The following is a 21,958-nucleotide window of genomic DNA, read 5'->3' as shown; positions in this document are numbered from 1 at the left end:
ACCAGATCGTACTTTGTATATATAATTTGGTGACAGGGAAGAGAATGAGACAACAAGCTGCTTGTGGCAAATATAAATAAATTCATTATTGCATAGCACTTCTTGCTATGGCATGATAGGGTGTTTTCAAATCTTGTAGTACAAAGTCTTATTGTTTTGGTTTGACCAGATGGACTAATGATCTTTTGGGTCTTATCTGATGACATTTTAAAATACTTGGAATCTTCACTAGACAAATTTTAAATACACCACTAAAAGATGCACATAAGAATGCTGTCGAGTATTTTCTCAGAAGAATTTGGTGGTGGTTTGGTTTTTTTTTTTTTTTTTTTTGTGATTAGTGCTGTCTGAATGTCCAAAAAATGATTCCTTATAAGTCTCTGTGAAGGAGTTACTGATGTAGAAACTCAAGCGGAGAAACAAAACCACTTGCCATGGACCACACAGCAAGTGAGATGCTTCTTTCTCTTCATTAATTCTGAAGATAAAATGGATGTGAAATCAATTCTTACACTGATCTGGAACAGCTGTTGAAAATCTTTTAACACAACCCAAGTAGGAATAATGTCAAGTCAAAATAGCTCTCTAAGTAACTAGACACAAATTAATAAAACCCCAAAATGTAGGGTCATAGTATGAACTCTGATTTAATGCCAAGAAGAAGAGAAATCTGAGAGGAATTAAAGTATTATTGATGTGTATGTGCACTGTCTTCTGTTTAGGAATTTGTATTCTTCTCATCAGTGTAAACACTAAATATCTAAACAGGCAAGATTGAAGTAATTTCTGTGGGAGAGGGATGGGAAAAACAGGTAGAAACCATGCCACAGATGATGCTACCCTAATGGTAAGGATATTTTATCACTGGGATTTGCTGGCTGAATACATTTATTGATCCTAAATTGTTCTTTGGTTTATATGTGGTCGTGTGCTAGTATGGACTGAAGGACACTTTTTTTGGTTTTATTGTGCAACTGAAAATATTGTAGCAGTTTATTTCCATTTGACTTCTATACTGCAGTACAATTTCTTTTCAGGAAAGCTCTGCAGAAGAAATTAGCTTATCACAACATATCACAAAGGACAGGTAGATCCCTGTACATCAGGAGTAATATTCAAGCATCTGAGAAACAAGCTGTTTCATACCACTGCAGTGTTATTAGGGAGTGAAAATCAGAGCTTATTTCAGATGTACTCTGTTTTGGAAGGGAGACAGAAGCCTGTGGTTTAAGCAAAAGTCAGGTGTCCAAAAGCTCAGGTAGTTTCAGATTTTTCATGTAATTATTGGTAGTCTTTTGGGTAAGTCATATCTCTTTATTTTTATGATTTAAAAAAAAGGAAAATCTTTTTTTTTTTTTTTTTTCCTCCCCCTCCCTTTCATTGTGTCACAGAGTGCTGGTGATTTGTTCAGCCCTGAGGAAAACACAAACTGTTACAGTGATGCAAAATGCTATATCTGCACGTGGGTAAATAACTGCAGTTTTCAGCTGTATCTACTGCTGTAGCTGCTCACACTGATGGCAGCCAGCTGTAACTCTATGAGTGGATATGAGACCCTAACACTTCTACCAAAGCCTCAGAAGAGGTAAACAGTTTTCTTAAGTTTTTTTCTTAACTTAAGTTTTCTTAAATCTAAACACAGTCACAGGGTCCTTTCTTGCTGAGTAGAGGAAAGAAGGTCTGGACTCTGGATGTCCCTGTGGGGAGGGGTGACAGCCCCTGTGCAGAGTCTGGGTCTGCTGTGTCAGGATGGTGGCACTGAAAGTGTCCTGGTGGGTGGGAGCTGGTGCCAAAAGCTGGTACCAGGGTGCTCCAGCCTCTGTAATAAGAACTCCTCTGTCACAGCTGTGTGGGTTAGAAGACTGGAGAGGCGTAGTACTACTACTTATGTTACATCAACCTAGGACCTTACTGGATTCACTTTTACAGATTCATGCTCCCAGAGGTGCAGAATACACTTCAGCCACTAAAATTTGATGAAATCGTCTGGAGGGAGGTAATGAAATGTTTTCACATGAAATAAAATCTACCAGAATATTCTCTGTACCGAGCCTGGCACTGCTTTACGAGGTTAGGCTATTTGCTGAGTGTTCACTAGGGGGCACTTTAAGACCGATGAAGTTAAGCAGAAAACTTTGCAACACTAATTCCACATCATTATGTGCAGAGTAAACAGTCTGGTGCAAAACAAAATATAAAAAAAACATAAGCAATTAAATATGTATTTAGCAGCAAGTGTGATTCGATTCCTGTTTTTCCCCCAGCAACTGCACTTGCTGAAAGTGGACATGCAACTGAAAATTGCATTCTTGTTCTAAACAGATTGTATCATTGTCATCTTGTTCTTCTAAATAAATGGATTTTGCTTTTCAGCATCTAGCCAGAGGATCAGATGCTATATTTTTTCATTAATCAGCCTCTGTCTCTACAGCTATCTGTGATGGTAGGTTTGCATTTTTTTTGATTGTTCATAGGAACTGTTAAAATTTCTGTTCTACAACGTTCCTATTTATTTCTTTCAGCTGGTTTTATCTGACTTAAGACCAGCCAGAAGTAAAGCTCCGTTCCAGGACAGGCTGCTGGAGTGTCTTCTGAGCATGAGAAACTGCTTTTTCTGCCATGTTAATGTCCATTTCCCTGCCAGGAATATGTGTTTGCCAAAGTGTTTGAATTCTGTAATGATTTGTCATGTTAAACATATTAGAAGGACATAATAATAATAATACCTAATTCTAACAGATTTTTTCATTCTCAATAATTTAGGAAAGCTTAGAAGTAATCAGATTAACATGATAGATGCAGATAAACTAACAGAAGCATAGATTTGTTATACGCTTCTTTCCACAAGATGACAGATGTTCCTTTCACTCAAAATTTGATCTCATAGTATCAATAAGCTATATAAACTGTGAAGACATAGATAAGAATGACCCATTCAGTTCTCTGCAACAGGAAAGTGTACAGTACATAGTTGAGATGACTTAATGTCTTGCAACATCAGTAGGTTTATATTGGTTAGCATGTAAAATAGCCAGACAATAAATGCAAGCCTTTTTTTGAGTTTCATTTGTGGGCTGCATTGTCACTCTTGGCTTTTTTTGCTGCCTCTACTATGCTTATGGCTGCAGTTCACTGTTTTGATACTGATGTTTTTGCTTATTTTAAGAAGCTGGTAGAACAGTTCAGCATTACTGGATGCACTACTTTTTTTTTTTTTTTTTTTGGTCAGGAAATACTGTTTTGTTGAAGCAGAAACATTTTGTGGAAACAATGATTTTAGTAACCCTTTGTCAGGAAGGTGTATCAGCATCAGGAATACTGAAACAGTGCTAAAAATATGTTCAGCCCAGAACAGCTAACAGCCAGTTACTGAAAATGAGTGTTGCTTCTAGTTTGGTACTTATGGTGCAGAGGCCTCTGTACAGCCCCTATATAAATCGGTATGTAGCTATACCTACCTCAAGTGCCATCCCAACCTGCTATGTATAATTATTCTAAGAAAAGTCTGAAAAAGTTAGAAAACTAACATGAGCAGAGTGCTCTGCAGGCACGACCCAAGGGCTGCTTTCAACTGTAGTATCTGCACAGTCAGATGCCTGCTCCGAGCCAGCTTCAGCCTGAAGCTTTCCGACCTGTTAGCGCACAGCTGCATCCGCAATGAAACGTCCTGCTCCTGGGGTGGCCACGCAGGCACGGGCAGAGCTGTGCGCTGAGGGGCTGCCGAGCGCTGTGCTGGGGCGGGCACACAGCCAGAGGCCTCGGGGCACGAGTGGGGCCCACACGCGCTGCTCTTTCGGAGCAGACAGGAGGCACTTCTTTACAGTAAACAAAGCGAGTGTGTGACTGGAAATCAATATGTTGAACTCAGCAGATGAGAAATGAGGTCTAATTGGTGATTAAACAACACAGTGGTTGAAGCAATTAAATGTTGGTCTATTTACCTCTCCCCTTTCTGGAGAAGGGCTAGATTGAAGAGCTTGAATTTCACAGCTCCTGCCATATCTTGGGATACTTGAAGATACTTTTGGGCTTTGGTTAACCTAGAATTGGGAGAGAGACAGAGACTGATCAGATAGCTGGAATAAGAAGGCATCCTAAAGGATGTTTTGGTTAACAAGCCTGAGTTGTCTGAAATTAATGTCTCACTCTTATAGTCTCTATAACCCCCGCCATGGCCGCTTCTTAGTGAGGAAAGACTGTGTCTTCTGAAATATTGTGACGTGAACCTTTGAACAAAGATGCAGATAGGTGTTTCTTAGGTGATTATAAAAGCAGTATAATTTATAAGGCCTCTGCCTCTTTGGCAGCTTAAGTTTGCTCCCTTTCTTTGTCCATGGATTGACTTAGTGTTAGAGAATATTTTTCCAGCGGTATTGAGTAACTAGACCTTGTGCCAATATATGAGGTTAGTTTTAAACTTTCTATTTCAAATATTGCTATTAGTACTACTTTGGAAGCATAGGTCTTAGTAGGGGTTACCAAAAGGGTCTTGAGTAAGCCTCTCAAGTAGGTCTTCCAGTCTGCACTGAGCTGCTGTGATTATGCCAATAGCAACAATTATCTGGTTAGTTTAAAATGAGCTCTGGTGTGTCTATGCAAAGAGCTGTGATATCGCATGTTGCTGTGGATGTGTGCAGGTATGTGTGTATATATATACATATACCATATAGCTGCAAGGTGCTGGTATAAGTTTTTTAACTTTTTGATTTTTGTGGTGGTGGTTCTTATTTTGTCTTGGTTTTTGTTGTTGTTCTTAAAAACCTGATTCGTCCCACAGATTGCCTTGCTCCCCTAAAAAGGACTTCTGCTAACACTGTAATCATGCTGTGCAATGTGCTTGGTAGTAGAAAAGGTTCTCCATAAACCAAACAAACCCCCACCTAGAAATGCCTCCCTTTAGATTTCAACTTTTTTTTGGTATATTTTTCTGTTTTCCATAAAATGTTAACATTCTATAATGGTTATTGTCTGCTAAGAAGATAAAGTGTGTGGCAGGAAAAAAAACCTTTGGACGAGGGAATAGAGTGTACTATCAGCAAGGGTGCTGATGACACCAAGCTGGGAGGAGTGGCTGACACGCCAGAAGGCTGTGCTGCCATCCAGCGAGACCTGAACAGGCTGGAGAGTTGGGTAGGGAAAAATGTAATGAAATATAACAAGGGCAAGTGTAGAGTATTGCTTCTGGGTAGGAACAACCCCAGGTTCCAGAATAAGTTGGGGAGTTAGAGAGCAGTGTAGGGGAAAGGGACCTGGGGGTCCTGGTGGACAGCAGGATGACCATGAGCCAGCACTGTGCCCTTGTGGCCAGGAAGGCCAATGGCATCCTGGGGTGTATTACAAGGGGGGTGGTTAGTAGATCGAGAGAGGTCCTCCTTCCCCTCTACTGTGCCCTGGTGAGACCACATCTGGAATATTGTGTGCGGTTCTGGGCCCCTCAGTTCCAGAAGGACAGGGAACTGCTGGAGAGGGTCCAGCGCAGGGCAACAAAGATGATTAAGGGAGTGGAGCATCTCCCTTATGAGGAAAGGCTGAGGGAGCTGGGTGTCTTTAGCTTGGAGAAGAGACTGAGGGGTGACCTCATTAATGTTTATAAATATATAAAGGGTGAGTGTCATGAGGATGGAGCCAGGCTCTTCTCAGTGACAACCAATGATAGGACAAGGGGTAATGAGTTCAAACTGGAACACAAGAGGTTCCACTTAAATTTGAGAAAAAACTTCTTCTCAATGAGGGTGACAGAACACTGGAACAGGCTGCCCAGGGGGGTTGTGGAGTCTCTTACTCTGGAGACATTCAAAACCCGCCTGGACACATTCCTGTGTAACCTCATCTAGGTGTTCCTGCTCCGGCAGGGGGATTGGACTAGATGATCTTTTGAGGTCCCTTCCAATCCCTAACATTCTGTGATTCTGTGATTCTTGGAGCTCTGTTTTATTTTAGTGCTTGGTATTGTAACGGAATAGTAAAGTCATATTAGCCCCATAGCCTTTTTTGTTGCTTAATCCACTGGATTAGCCCATAAGGCATTGACTGGGATTCTGGAGAAAACTTCAAGTCCCTGCTTTGTTTAATTCAAAGCAGGAGAGCAAACCTCCAGCTATGCTTTCCTTTGTAGGTGCCAGAGTCAATGGATTCGTCTGAAGTGGGATTTAGTGGGATTTTCCTTTTTGGGGCTTAAAAAAAAAAAAAAAAAAAAAAAAAAAGAAACAAAAAACCCCCAAACAAAACAAACAAAAATATCAAACAAAAGAACAATCACATAAAAAACCCACACAAACCCCCCACAAAAACCCCAGCAACAAACAAAAAAACCCAACTATTTCTGTTTCAAACCAGTATGAAATAAGAAATTCTGAAAACTAGAAATATTTTTGCAAACTGGATGGCCATTTTTTTTCCATCCCTGGTTCTAATGAATATGTTTTCAATCTTCCTAATTCTTTTGTTAGCAAGTACAGTCTTGTATGCAATCAGAGTCGAGAAAGGATGCAAAAATATTGCAAAAATATTCCAATTCAGAACACCTTCCTGGGGAGTTTCCTCATCTCTGCTGTTATATTGTGAAATCATTAGATTTTTTTTTTGGTGAAGTCTGGAACCCTCAGTGGCAAATTACTGTAAATCAGAGTAATTCTTCCTGTGAGTTTCACTACCAGCAAATACAGCTTTGAATCCATGGCTAATTATAACATCTCTGTTATCACTTAGGATTTTTATATAAAAAGATCTACTCCATCAGCAGTTCCCAATGTTTCCAGTGTGGTGTGGCATACATGTGTTCCTACAGTACTCCAGGGCTTATAGGTCACGATCCTCTTTTGCTATGGATGTGAATGCACTCTTGTAATATCGCTAAAACAGATGAGTGTTCCCATCAAGTGACCACAAGCGTATACACGACATGATGAAAGGTTCCTGTACTTTGATCATGTGTTTGCAAAGGTGACCAAATGAGTCACAGAACCACAGACTCATTGAGGTGGGAGGGGGGGATGTGAAGATCATCCAGTCCAGTCCCTCTGCTCCAAGCAAGGTCAGTTAGAGCAGGTTGCTCAGGGCTGTGTCAAATCTGATTTTGAATATCTCTGAGGACCAAGACTCTACAGCCTCTCTGGGCAAATTGTTCCACTGTTTAATCTCCCTCACAGTAAAAATCTGGATTTTTTTTCCTCTCTTCTTTTTCTGATGGTTAAATGGTATTGCATATATTTGGAATTGTGGCTGGTACCACAGAGAAGAGTCTATCTCCACCTTCTTTTCTTCCACCATCAGACGTGAACCTTCTTTTCTCCAGTTTGAAGAGTCTCAGCTCTCTCAGCCTTTCCCTATAGAACAGATTCTCCAGTCCCTTAATCATCTTCATATCATCTTCAATAGACTTGCTACAGTATTGTCCATGTCTCCCTTGTACTGGGGATTCCAGAACTGAACCTAGCACTCAATGGCTTAACCCGTGCTGAGTGAAGGAGAAGAATCACCTTTCTCAGCCTGCTGGCAATGCTCTTCCCAACACAAACCAGGAGACTGCTGGCTGCCTTTGCCACAAGGGGACATCGCTGGCTCATGGCCAACTTGTCTATTGCTTCTTAGCTGTATTGGGTCTTACCATCTCTCCTGGCCTCCCTCTTCCTAGTTTAAAGCTTTCCTCATTCAGCTGGCCAGTCCATTGGCAAAGATGCTTTTGCTCCACTCAGGTGGATCCTGTCTCTTCCAAGCAGTCCTCAGTCATCAAAGAGGATGCCAGGGCTAGTTGCTCCAGTGGGGATTGTGCCCTATGTCAAGTCACTGTGGCTGCGTAGGCACATATAAAGAATTTTTTGGCTCCCTTCTGCACAAACTTTGCTGCTCTAGGCCTCTCTCTAGTACCTGCTGAAAAGGTAATACCTGCTTAATTGAGAACAGCTGACAGATCTTGTTAGAAGCTGCTAAAGCTTGCTAGAAGCCGCAGCCTCCTGTAACTGTCCTTTCCTGGCAGCAAAAGGGACCCTGATGCTCCTCACAGAGTTGCCAGGAGTCCTCCAGCGATCCCAGGAGCTAAGGAAGATCTAGAAGCAGAGCCCAGAAACTGCTGTGCAAACTGCTGTGTTTGAATGTAACACTGAGGAGGTCAGGTAGAAGCAGGCAGTAATTGCCTGTTTGAGGCATTCATTCCCCCTCTTGCCTGTGCCCAAGGTGCCCCTGACTGAAAAGCAGCAAAAGCAGAGGCAGGTGAATTGTGCTTGTGCACTACCTCTGCACCAAGGCTGTAGGGTTGACTGCCTCTTTTATGTTTATTATATACAAAAGGATAAGGCATGGAATAAAATACTTCCTCTGAATTTTGTCCTTGCTTGAATAGGTTTTTTTTTTAACTGTTTCTGCATGTTTCAAATTGCTCAGAAACAGCCTACTCTGGATTTGAGAAAAACAGCAATATACCTAATATTGTAGATGGCAGCAGACTCTGCCTACTGCTGACACTTTGTACTGTTTTGTCATCATAAGTACAATGGAAGAGCACTCTTGTTGTTAAAACTTTTCTTTCCATCTGCTCAGTCTGACTTTAAGCATAAGCCTGCTTAACACAAAAGGAAGGCATCCTATCTAGCAATAAGAGGTTCAGGAGGGTTCACTGTAAACAAACTGATGAGATGAATGTAAACAGGAGCAGTGTGTTCTACTACAGATGGCTACCCCTCCCTCTTGCCTTATAATTCCCATGTTCATAATGAAATATTTTCATTTCTTAGAATCCTATAATGAAATGTGAGCAGGAAATGGATTTTTTGAAAATAAGGTTGGATTCTTCATCTGCTGACAGTGATAATGGATGACTGAAGAATTAAAACCCTGACTTTACGGCCGACCTTGCTTTGGGAAGGAGATTGGACTAGATTAGCTCCTTCCAACTTGAATTTCCCTGTGATTTTATGAATTATCTCCTATATGAGATGCTATAGCAATATTTTTTCAGTATAGCAGTTTGGTATTTTACTTGACCAGTATAGATCTTAGTACCACTATCAAAAAATGTATCTTACCTAATTTCTAACCCTTCTGTTGTATTTCTTCCCAAAATTGTTACTGGATGAATGAAGGAATTTGTCATGTACTCTACTTCTATCTAGAAGCTAATGTTCAACTACTTTAAAGATGGTGGGGGGCTGAAGCACTTGCCCTGTGAGGAAAGACTGAGGGAATTGGGCTTGTTCAGCCTGAAGAAGAGATAGATGCCTTTGAGCCACCTAGTAACCACTCCCAATGCCTACAAGGAGGTTATCAAGAAGATGAAGCCAGTCTCCAGGAGCTGACCTCAGAACTGGCCCTGCTTTGAGCAGGAGATTGGACTAGAGACCTCCTGAGGTCTATTCCAAGCTGAATTATCCTGTGATCCTTGCATAGCAGGCTCTACAAGGGCCTCCTGCCCTTGAAGATGAAATTCTATAGAATTAGAAAAAAGCTGCAAAAATGTGCAGATACATCCATGATATTTATGATCAAGGATAATGTATAATTTGAACTCTCTCTCTGCTTTCCTTATGCCCACTACTCAACACATATTCCCCTTGTTATATCTCAGCAAAACACTGATGTTTCATACTGCTTTTGCTGATGTTGACTTGCAGGTATGTACAGTTGATACTCAGTCTGCTGAAAAGCTGGTGGAATCACTTTGAATTAACATCATTGAGTAGATGATCTTCAGCTTACCTTCTTGATTTTTCCATCTATTTCTGGGATAAGTGGTTCGGTGAAACCAGAGCTGCTGCTGCTTAGAGGAGGAGTTTGCACAAAGATACCAGTTGCACTCCCTATTCTCTGCTATGATCCATACATTTATTTTGTTTAAAAGGTACTTAAAATCTACCACTGTGCAGGATCTAGGAGAAGCTGTTTCTTTTGTGGCTAGGGGAAATAACTTGTTCTCCAGACTCTATTTCCTTGCTCCATCCAAGCCCAGATGGTGAGCTGACTGGCAGAGCTGCAGTCCTGTCTGTTCATATCACTGAAGTGTAATCACTGCCCTGCTGCTTTCATTTCTGGGTGAAGCCCAGGCTATTGATTTTGCAGTGTTGGAATTGCCTGCGTATATTTGAAGACAGAACTGGGGCTTTATTATTATTGTGGTGCCTTCTCATCTTTGTTAATGATACCTGGAGTGATGAAGAGAAAAGGAAGAAAGTTTTCTCTCTTCTGAGAGTCTTCAAAGATGAGACATCAGACTGAATATTAGCAACTATACCTTCTTTTTATTTAAAGGAATATTTATAGGATTGCAATGAGCAGGTTTTGCAAATTCCGAGCAGAGAAAAAAGCATTTTTACCTGCAAAAAATGCATATGGAGTGCACAGCATTCCTTCCAGATGAGTTTTAGGACATCTGTATGTTGTATCTTTGTCTGAGAGGAGCCTCTCAAAGCCAATCTGGTTACCTTGTTCTTTCAGTCTTCAGTGGCTTTGACTTCCAGTTACTAAAAACTGGTATACAATAAAGGAATGTTCTAAATCAAATTTATTCTTAAATCTAAAGTGAAGTGTTGCAAGCTAAAGATTTGTATTTATTCTTTCACATTTATAATTAAAGAGACCTCTTTCTAGCTCTAGGATCTTATAAAAATTAAAACATACTTGATAAAAGGAAGAAAGATTTTAAATGGATGAAATGTCTTAACATATCAGCATTCTCCTTCTGTCATTCCAAAAGTTGTCACCTATTGTACTCACTCTGAAGAGCTTTGCAGATATTTTCTATAAGACTTTTATTTAAGATTGGATTCATTTTGAAGTGATACCAAGAAGCTGACTGAATGGAGGAAAAGCAAGGATTTAATGAATAACCTATTGCAGTACATGTCAGAAACTTCATGCAATCTTACTTTTTTTGGTAAAAAAAAAAAAAAAAGTGTGCAAACATAAGTATACCTTACTCTTCTTTCCACTGACTTGCCCAAAAATCCTTGCATCCCAACCTCCAACTTCTTCATCTTGGATTGCAATAATTCTTGTTTCTTTCCTCTCTCCCACATCCTTAGGAACTTTTCAATGCGGGGTCTATCGGACCTGCCAGCTCTCTCCCTTGTCCTTGATTCCTATTACTTCAAAAGAACAGTAAACTTTTGATGTGAAGGAGAATATTTCAGGAGGAAGAGAGGTGGATATAGCAGAGAGGGATAGGAGAGAAGATACAAAGGTTGAATGACATTTTTCTGGGAAGTTTCCCAGCATAATCAACCTGAGAGCTACTCCCTAAAGGTCTAACTACAAAGTGAAATACAGGTGTGATTGTAGCATACTAAGAATAAAACGAATATACTTACATCTCTCCAGCTATATATGCAACAACACAGGGGCTAATAACAAAAAATCAAACTCTCTAGAGGCTCAAATTATGTGGTTGCCAATCTGTCATTGTGTCTCCATTGCTGCACTACAGTGCACACTGAAACTAACACAGAGACACCCATGTATAATGCATTTCATTTCCTGACATAAACTGTCCCATGAAACTGAAGAACTTGACTTCTTGCTGCCAAATTAATGGTAGAGGATGTGGTATTCTAGTAGTTCAATGCTCCACCCATTCTGTCTGGTAAATCAGTATTTACCTTTACTGAGACTATAATCCTAGGGAATCTGATAGAAGGAAATCTTGGTCTGACTGGCTTTACCATATTTTTTTGGAAATGCTCAAGATCTACTTAGTTCCTTGGCCCCACTATAGTGTATACTTTGGAAAATGCCCCTCTAGAGGCCAATTTACCTTAAACACATAAGTGAATTCTGCACAAAAGTGCATTCCTACTCACATGACATATTTCTGAAAATCTTATCTTACAAATTACAGTTCAATCGTAAACAGTTTTGGAGATGATGTGGTGGTATGCCCTGCATATCTTGTGTGCAAGCTAGTAACTACAACAGTGGATTTTAAGTAATTTTTGACTTCTCCTTTGATAGAAAAGGTTTGCAATGATTTTGGAATGTCGTCTTTAGTCTTTTGAGAAATCTAAACAGCATTTTAATTGGTTCTTCTGACTTCAAGATATTCTTGAGTCTTTTTACATAGTAAAGACCTGTTGTTGGCATAATAACTTAAGGAGTTGCTGAATGTCGATTAAAAGTAAACATTGCAATTAAAGCTAGTTAGGCAGCAATAAGCTAAAAGATCAAAAACAGTACTTAGCTTACCAAATTAAACTGCTGAATGTTGCATCTGGGAAGATAAGTTAGATTGCTTTATTTTTGAACAAGATGCAGTTTCTACAAAATACTTCTCATATAGTTTACAATTCTTATTTTTAATCTTTCCCCAAGAGGCTGACTTGCAGTTTATTATACTGTGTTTTCTAGTGTATTCATAATTCCATTTCTATTTAATTTCTTCCTCTTATCTTTTTTTTTTTTTTTTTTTTTTTTTTGTTAGTTTTAGTATTTCCCACAAAGATTTATTCAGGTCGGAAAACTTATTTTGACTTTTTTTTTTTTTTTTTTTTTCCTGCTGCCTCAAATGGCTCTTCACATAATTTGACTTTTCCATTAATTGTATTTTATTTTCACCTGTTTAAAGCTATTTTCCAGACAAGTTTGGAGGGTTAAGCTTTTGTTCAGTAACCAAGAAGTCAAGTCTCAAGCTCCACTTGTGTCTTGTCCATGTGTGTGATGAGCTTGAGACTATGCTGAGATCCCCCGCCCTTTTTTATCTTTCAAGGGAGAATAACTTGAGCTTGTATTTCTATGTCTGAATCTAACAAGTTTATTTGGAATCATGTTTACTGTAAATATTAACACTTCATTGAAATTCTGTGCAATTACTCAATTCAGTGCCTTAATTTTTACTGGTATCTATACTCTCTAGATGTAAAAAAAACCCAACAACAACAACGAAAACAAAAAAACAAACACCAAAACAAGCAAAAAACACCGAACACCTTTAAATGGCTTTTTAAGTTGAAAGTGAAATAGCTTGTAAATGTAGTTGGAAATATTTTCCATTGCTCTGGTGGATCATGGTACTCCTACCCGGACACAAATGCAGGGACTGCAACAATATCACTGAAATAAACCAGTGCAAAACCATCTGAATAAATGCTAGAGGAAATATATCCTGCCTGTGTTCTGAATTCTTATTGTTTTTAAATGCTGCATATCTTAGTTACTCAGAGATGGAAGACACTTTCCAGATATGTTATTAGGAATTTTATAGAAATGCCTAAGGAACTATGGGCTATGTTTTGTTCTCAATAACGTGGTGTAAACTGGTTATACTGGAGCGTATCAAAGTCTTTCAATGTGTATTTTTGTCTTGTTATAATGGAAAGATATACCATCTACTAAACATTATGATTAGCATTTTTTTTTTAGATCCCTGTTGTGCGATCGGTTTCTGCAGATCATAACTAAGTTGTTCTTTTAGCAAGCTCCAACATTACTGCTAATTTCCTAAGTGTGCTTAAGCCAGTCAAATGATAAGTTAATGTCTAACTTTAGAGCTAACTCAAAATAGTTTTGCATTCACTTTCTTGTTAGTAACTATAATATGCCTTTAATACACTCTGTGCAGTTCCTCTGATCTATCAAACATGGATGACGCATTTCTGACAATCCTCTTTGGACTCATGCTGTGATTGTAAGTGCTAGTAGGTTGCAGGACGCGTTTGTGGCTCTACTCTGCAAAACAGGACTGCTTTTTACAAATGCATTAAACATTAATACAGACAAATGTGAAGTTTTATAGTGCAGAAGCTTTATTTGCTTGGACATGTATTTATTTTTTATTAATAATTTTTACCATACCACACATTTCTCTTTAGAATTTGAACTCTGAAAATGATTCCTTGGACTTAGTAAATGTTGTTTCACTTAAGACCAAGGGAACAAACAAAAATCACTCAGATTTACATTTCGGTGAAATCTCATAATTAATGCATGAACTATGTTTCAAAACTGACTTGCAAAGGGCCTTAAGTACATTGAGACACACATCACCTTCCACAAGGAAACTGCAGAGAAGAGATGTTTTTCCTTCTTTCTTTTCCAAACCACAGGAAGTCTGGAAGAATGGTGATGGTCAAAAAATATCCAACATACTTATTTTTAATTATCAGGGAAAGTTTTGATTTAGTTAGCTGTTACTGACTATGACACATCACAGAAAATGCTTGTATTCTTGATGTATGATGTCAAAAGTCACTGGGAGGACTTTCTGGTATGAGTTTAGTATGAATGGATAGATCCACTACCAAGAAACCTGCTGATGGAAACAACCACACCAGCTCAGAGCCCTTACTAAAGCTTCTTTCTAAAGCTCCTCAGGTATTTTTCTTTACTCTGTGGGGATTTGGGATTCTGACTCCAGATTTAAAGTGATAGTTTCACGTGATATGAAAATATTATTTTACCATAAACCTACAATAATCCACTGTCGCTGTCTGTCTATTGTTATTTGAAACTTATTCCTAAAGCATGACCTGCTTTTATAATAAATAAACCCTTCCCATCATCTACTACTGCACATCCTTTTGCATGTTAACATAATAGTATGTATCACAACTGACCTTTATTATACGATATAATCCTGTTGAATAGGGTCTTAAGTAACTTCAATACTTTTCATTTGGTGTATAACATGCAGTAGGTTGCCAGTAAAGGTTCTCATGTGGATAAATCTGCTGCAAGATTAAAAAACCCTAGAAGAAATGCCAAACCATAATCAATGAACAATGTGTGCACATAGATGCAGTTTGAAGAGGAGGGAAATTAATGATTTCAATGACAACTCTAAGCAGCTACTGTTGACATTAGAAATTCAAGGATTAAAATGATATCTGCATTGAAATGCTAACAAGTATGATGATTTAGACAGTGTGCCCTGTTTCTAATTATTATGCATAGCTTGCATATAACATAAGTAGTTGTAACCTTTGTGTGAAGAGCAAAGTCAGGAAATGTTAATCCATGGGGAAACCATCACTTCTCTCCAACTTCCATACAGAAACTCTAGCTCAAATGATTGCTCTTATTCTCCAGTCCAAGGGAAAAAACATCCTCTTTGCAGTTAAATATCCTCTTTTATGCTGTGTGTGCATTAGCAAAATTGATTTCCATGAGAGTTCTCCAGGCTGAGTTGTATAACACTTATCATTCAGTGCATCTGCAAAGGGAGCTGCAAGAGGGGAAAAATGAGAAATGTTAGAAAAAAGACCCTCTGAAAGCCTGAAAGTAGCAACTTTATCAAAGCTGGTAAGATTTGAGACTGCAGAGCCAATATATAGCTTGTGTGGAAAGTAAGTGTCAGGTGTGAAGGTCAGATTTTGAATTCATATTTCACTTGGAGCTCTGTTCTTCCTTCTCTCCTACAGACAGGCTAGTCACCTTGCTGGGACTTGGTGTTGGCCTTAGGGCCATGTGGTGGGCAGGAAAGGACTGATGGAAGAGTGTATCATATCTACTTCACCAAAGTTTTTTTTTTAAGATCACCTTTGGCAGAGGTCTGTCTATAATGATTATGCACAGGTATCTCAAGGTCTATTCTTGCTACCTTTTGAATTACTCTATGGTAATAATTCCCAGAATCTTCTGTAACGTGAGTTATGTGCAGTGGTTTAATCTGAAGAAAAACAAATACCGTCATATTGTTGGAGTGTTAGGACTAGAAACTATTAAGGGGAGAAATAACATGTGACTGGTCAGAAAGTGCAAGCATATTCTCTCAGAAAGTAGACAGCACTATTCGATACTCTGATACTAATCCTCAAAGCTGTTGTGCTTTTCTTGTTCCTAACTTCATGGTTATTTCACTAAGTAAATAAATGTTTTTATTTGAAAGGATTTAGTCAGTTTCAAGTGACTCCTTCTTGCCCTCATTTTCATCTTTCTGCTCAAAAACTTGTGATTTTTTTTTTTTTTTTTTTCCCATGCACATCACTGCATACTGTTGCCATCACAAGCTTTTTACAGTTGAATAATTTCTTCTTCTCACTCGGATACATCTTAAAGACTTCTGTTTTAAGTATTGCACTGCTTTGGACTCTCAGTCATCCTTCTCCAGAACCAGAGAATGTTAAAGAATGAAATACTTACATTGGAAATTTTTATGTATCTCTTATATATTTTACACATATATTCTTCAGTGTATGGTCTGTTTGCAGTTGTACAATGCAGAGGTCCAGTCAATAATGAACAGCTAACAAACACTGTCCTCACTCTTCAAGTCTGTAATGGTGTGCCCCACACAACAAGATTTTGGTTACTGAACCGTTTCCAGTGTTTATCTTTCAAATTCTGCTCCAAATTCTCTTGTACATCCAATTGTCATGCAAATAGTTTTAGCTGATGTGAAAATATTAAGATTCCTCTTAACTTCCTAGGCAAAAACTGAAGCTTCACAGAGGTAATTTCAGGTAGTTCTGAAATCTTGGTTTCAAATTTACATGTGTTCACCCACCCCACACCCAATTTCCCAGTTCTGGGCTATGCTACAGAACTCCATGGTTATTCTTCTAAGGAAAATATATATTGAGTTTGAGCTCAGATAATGCACAGAGTCTTACAGAAAAAGAATAATTTACACTTCTTTAGAACAGCGTACGGCAATAGCCTAGACCTTAGCAATAAAGCTCATTTATATTCAAGAAGGTAAAACGTAAACATTGGCAATAACAAAGTAAAATCAATGGAAATAAAAGTAAGTATCAAAGCTTCACAATACAGGTGCAGATATAGAAAGAACTGTGTCTGCCTTAGTCATATGAGATGTGATCTGAGCAAACAAAAGGCCTCTTGAGAACTAACCTCAAAATGTATAGGCACTAGAATAAGGAGGTGAAGGCTTTGATCCCTGCACAGCTACATAGGATTTGAGCTGGACATGATGGCTACCAGGGTGAATTAAATCTGTAGTATGGAAATGCTGAGCTCTGGGGAGAAAGAAGTAAGTTTAGGGAGAAGAAACTCTTCTATGGCTCAGTTTACATTACAGTGTATCCTGTATTTTAAAAGCATATCAATAACTCAGGGACTGAATCTGTAGCTGTACCAGCAAAATCAATGCTGTGTCCTCAAACAGAACAGGATGAAAATTAGGTCTTTACAAGTCAGAAAAATAAACATATATTAAAGAAATACAGGATCTGGGCAATTTTCATCAGGTTTTATTCCTAGTAGTTACTTTGACTCTTCATAAACTGTTTTGGAAATTATATTTTAATTGTTTGTCATATTTACCCACTTGATGCCTTCAGACTATTTTTTTTCCCCATTAAATTGAACACCAAAACATATGTTTAACTTATTTATATACACATTCTCAATCTCAAAACATGTAGATAGCCATCTCCTTTTTTTTTTTTTTTTTCTTTTTTTTTTTTTTTTTTAATTAGTTACTCCTGAAGTGGACTTGATATGTTAAATTTTGACTGGTAGTAAATTTTTATAGTTGAGTTATAAACCTCTGGGAAATGGTGGGGTGGATTATCACAGAAATGCTAATACAACCCTAACTCCAGCAGTGATGTTGTAATATAAACATCATTAAGTTTCCATTCTCACAGAACACTTGGTGTACAGAATATTTACATTTATAGTACTACAGTGTATCTTACAGTATCCCTCCAGGTAACAGCAAAATGATAGTTTCATGAGGAAACTTATGTGACGTTATTTTAATATACCCATGCTGATTTAAGCTCAGAGAAGCTCAGGAGCAGGATTGTCATAATGCTTTCCTATATTAGGCTAGAAAGCATTCAGCCCCTTTTAACTGTTAGTTTAGTAGTTGCTCAGAGAATGGCAAGAATTCAAAGGACTTTTTATCCCTCTGGCTTCTATGGCTTCTACAGTAATTCTGTAATTATATTGTAGTGGATAGTGTGGTGTGTTTTTTTTTTTTTTTCCTGTTGTTCAAAGAAATATGGTATTCAGACTGGCTTTTTGTAAGGTTCAGGTACAAAATGTGTTTTTTTTTTCCAATGTGTTTTTGCTACCTGTTTGTATATTTACTGATTTACCTCTGCAGGGTTTACACTAGGTGTAATTTACTCTTAAATGCCAGTGGATAACTGCTTTGCATTTTAACCATGACAGGGAAAACTGTAAGGGGGGAGTCACTACACTGTTTGGAAGCAGATAATCAGAGCTGCACCCTTTTCTTGGTCTGATTTTAAGAATAGTAATGAAAGGGGAAAAAGAAAAAAAAAGGAAAATCCTTTGAAAAAGAGACTGTGATCTTTTGTCACTGAGAATGGACATTAAGGAGGTAAGAGCCATTGATGAGGGCAAAAAAAGTCTCAGATTTACCTAAGTCAGTAAGGGACAATGCAAGTTCATGTGAAGTCACTTGCAGCATTTCAGCATGGTGAACTATTCTCCAGCACTTATGCTCATACCAGCATGGCTGTATTATTACGGTTTTGTTTTCTTCTCTGAAGATGAAGACACATTTATATTTTTGAATATACATGGGCATTTGCCTGAACAGAGTAAGAAGCAAAGTTTGTATAAGTCACTTGTGTCTTTGAAATATTTAGAATGTAGAGATTAATTTCGGGTCTGATGTTCAAGGGTTGAAAAGACTGAACCTACAAGACTGTACAAGAGAGTGTGTTTGCGTGTGCTGTTTACGTGATGAAGGTTAACTAAACAGACAAACAGGAGTTATTCATAACAACTCCTTGTGTTACTAAATAAATGTGATATTGCTATACCTTAGGTATGAATGTTCTGAAATAAAGTATTTCCACCAAAGTGTAATGGCCCAAGTGAGGGCTACTAAAAAGTAGCATCATTCTTCCTCAGAATGCATGTAGAAAGGCAACTAAAGATTACCTCTAATGGCAAAGAAAGGGCTGTGGTGAATCTTTTGCTCTGAAAATGCATTTGGGCCAAGATTTTTCCCGGAATCTGTCTGAAAAGCTATTCTGTAGCATTCCACTGCAACAGTAATTTACTGGAATTATGACTGTATCCCTGCAGAGCTTTGTTTGATCCAAAACACACAGCAGCTACCAAGTACTCTTCTGTAGAGTGCATGCAGCTATAAGAGAATGACATTTCAGTTAATTAATCTGTGGAAATACTGTTAGAGAGAAAAAGACTAATGTTAAGGACTTGACAGATTCTACTTGCTTTCTGAAAATAATTTCATGACAAAAGATTCCAGCAACAGGCATCAGTACCAGCAAGTCACCTTACTAATCTGTTCCTTTTTGTTTCCTTGCATTCAAAGAGCAATCAGATATTTTCTGTTGCAATGACTCTAATTTTAAATTAAGGACAACAAAATAATAGGAAGAATAAAGCTCCATCAGAGAGAAAGAGAGCATTTGAATTTTCTTTACAGCCTTTGCTGAAATGAAATTAAAATGGTTGCTGGTCTCTGTAGACTACTCCAGCTTTTTAGAAACTTCACTCATAGCAACAGCCACAGCATATGTAGGTACCTAATTGCAATTATGTTTACAGTTGTGTATAGATGTTTTCCTCTTTAATGAGATTTTATCTAAGTATTGTCCTCCATGACTTCATCCTCTTGAGGTACTGAACCTTGAGACTGTTTCCTTAACTTTGCCCTAAATGATACGTCTTTCCACCAATACACACATTTAAGTTGCATGACCCTGTGACTAGTAACTTACTTTATTTTCGTATGGTCTGTAACTCAACCAGAAACACTATGCTGGTAAACACTTGTCATTTTAATTTTTTTTTTTTTTTTAAGGTCTAGTTTCTGTTGTCTCAAGGGTAGATAAGTATCAGATCCTTAATAGGGAGAAAACTATTAAAATTCAGAAATATATGGAACTTTGAGAAATTACCTATGACAGAGGAATTTGCTGAACAAATTGAGAAAGTGGCTGTGAGTGTGCATGTAAACATAGCCATTGCTATATATTTTAATCTGTTTTTATGATGCTGAATGTACACATTGACTAATGTGTCCTGGGCATACAAAAAGGCTGTCTTTTGATCTTGTGTTGGAAGAAAAGAACTGGTCTTGGGCAGGGAAGAAGTGTGACACACTCTAGTAGGCTCCTCTGTTTGGTCAATGAGGCTCCCTAGATGTGGAATTTTTGGAAGCACTTATCCCTGACCTGTGATAAAATCAGTCATTAGAAAGAGCAAGTCAAAGGCCTCCAGAGCAAGAATAGTTCATGTTCAAAAAGTGTTAGGCATTAGATGGTCAAGGGGTAGTGAGAGAATGCAGCTTCTCAGTGTTCGCCTTATGATCTCAAATGGGACGTGTGAGAATGCTAACTGTCCTGTTTTGGGAAGTAGGCTTGCTGGCAGTAAGGGATAAGTCTGAATGGCAGGACTGCATATTCGGGATCAATGACCCTTGACTGGATCTTTTTCTCTCTCTGTGTAATTAAAAATTCTGCACTTATCATGTAGGTTGATTTTTGTACTCCATCTTTGCACTTGAAAAGGAGAGAGATGGTTTTCTTCAGTGGAGTAAAAGTGGAGGCACTGGATCTGTGATGGGCTACCAGGTTGCTGGGGCATTGCAAATGGAGGTAGTTGATTATTTGAAAAGTTGTAACTAGTCAGGAATGCATTCCTGGTGCTTTCTCACAGTGGTACTCACAGAGGGACCTTTTATAAGGGCACTCCTGAGTTAATTGGGCCCTTTGGAAGTCGCTACCTTGAGAGTTGTATCAGTTCACATCTAATAAGTGATTTTATTTTATTTTTTTCCACTCATAACTGACACAAAACCAAACAAACAGAAACTTTGTATCTGAGACACAATTTCCTTCCTCTCCTCCCTGCTTTTCTGTCCTTCAGGTACTGCCCATAGCAATACACTCCACCTTTTTCCTTGCTTGTCTTACTACCCACGAGCCTTCACAAAATACTGAGAAATAAAAGGTTTTGAGAAAGTGTTTTAATTGCTAATATGGAATCTCTTTTCAGGCCTCTACATGTTCATTTCTCTTGCTAGAGAAATTTCTCAAAGGGGAGGAAGGGAAAGTATAATAAGTTTCCAGTGCCCAGCACAAAAAAGATGAGGCAACTACTTTACTTAATTCTTCTCACGAAGTCTATTAACTGCAGCGATCTTTTCAAAGTCATTAAGTTGTATTATGTTAAAGCTAATTAGCATTCCAATTTGTGGAAGTTGTTTTCTGTTTTTGTTGTTGTTTTTGTTTGGTTTTGGCTTTTTTTTTTTTTTTTTTTCCTTCTCCATAAAAATACACAGTAGAGTTTGGAATAATTAGAGAACAGAAATAAATCTGAGCTGAAAAACTGTCTTGAACATTTTGGTGCCAGAATTTTCATTCCCCAACAACACTTAAGCTCTGAAAGAACAAAGTAAATGTCTGGCTGAACTCATGCTCAAAAGCAATCTGTTGAAATCCGTTTTCGTACATGATTGAATATCAGTGGAACTTTGTACTACATTGTATATGTAAGAATTCATTGTCATGACTGTTTCTTAGTAATTTTTGCGAGAAGTTAAACTTTTTCATGGGGTAACCTCTTGCACTTTAGTATTCGAATGTTATCTTGGTGGATTTGGCAAACTGCTAATCCTAAAACCAAAAAAATGTCCCCAACGGGAGAAGAAAGGATTCTGTAGGAAATGGATCCAACTTCACCTGCTGTGCTCTTTCTGTTTATACCTCACTTTGTCTTTCATAACAAAGGCAAAGTTGACAGTTTTTACAAGTTTTGGAGAGTATTTGCTATTCTGGAGACAATCTGAAATCTTTGGAATGACTTTTTAAGAAGCATGGTATTTGAGTATGAAAATTAAATGTGTACCTTACTGCTTAAACAAATTCTTCTAAACTACTTATTATGTCTCTGTCAACAAAATGCTTACATGTGAGCTCAACTCTGTGGTTCAAAGCATAGTTAGTATTACGCAGAGGCATACTAAATTGAAGAGAGAGAGAACAGAGGTGTAAGTTTTGTCAAAAATATTGTCAGGAAGCTATCTCAGGTTTGAAATGGAGTGGGGGGTAGGGGAGAAAGAGGT

Source organism: Streptopelia decaocto (assembly GCF_964273445.1).
Source record: "Streptopelia decaocto genome assembly, chromosome: 4".
Lineage (NCBI taxonomy): Eukaryota > Metazoa > Chordata > Aves > Columbiformes > Columbidae > Streptopelia > Streptopelia decaocto.
The sequence above is the reverse complement of the archived record's forward strand: the minus strand, read 5'-3'. Positions refer to the sequence as shown.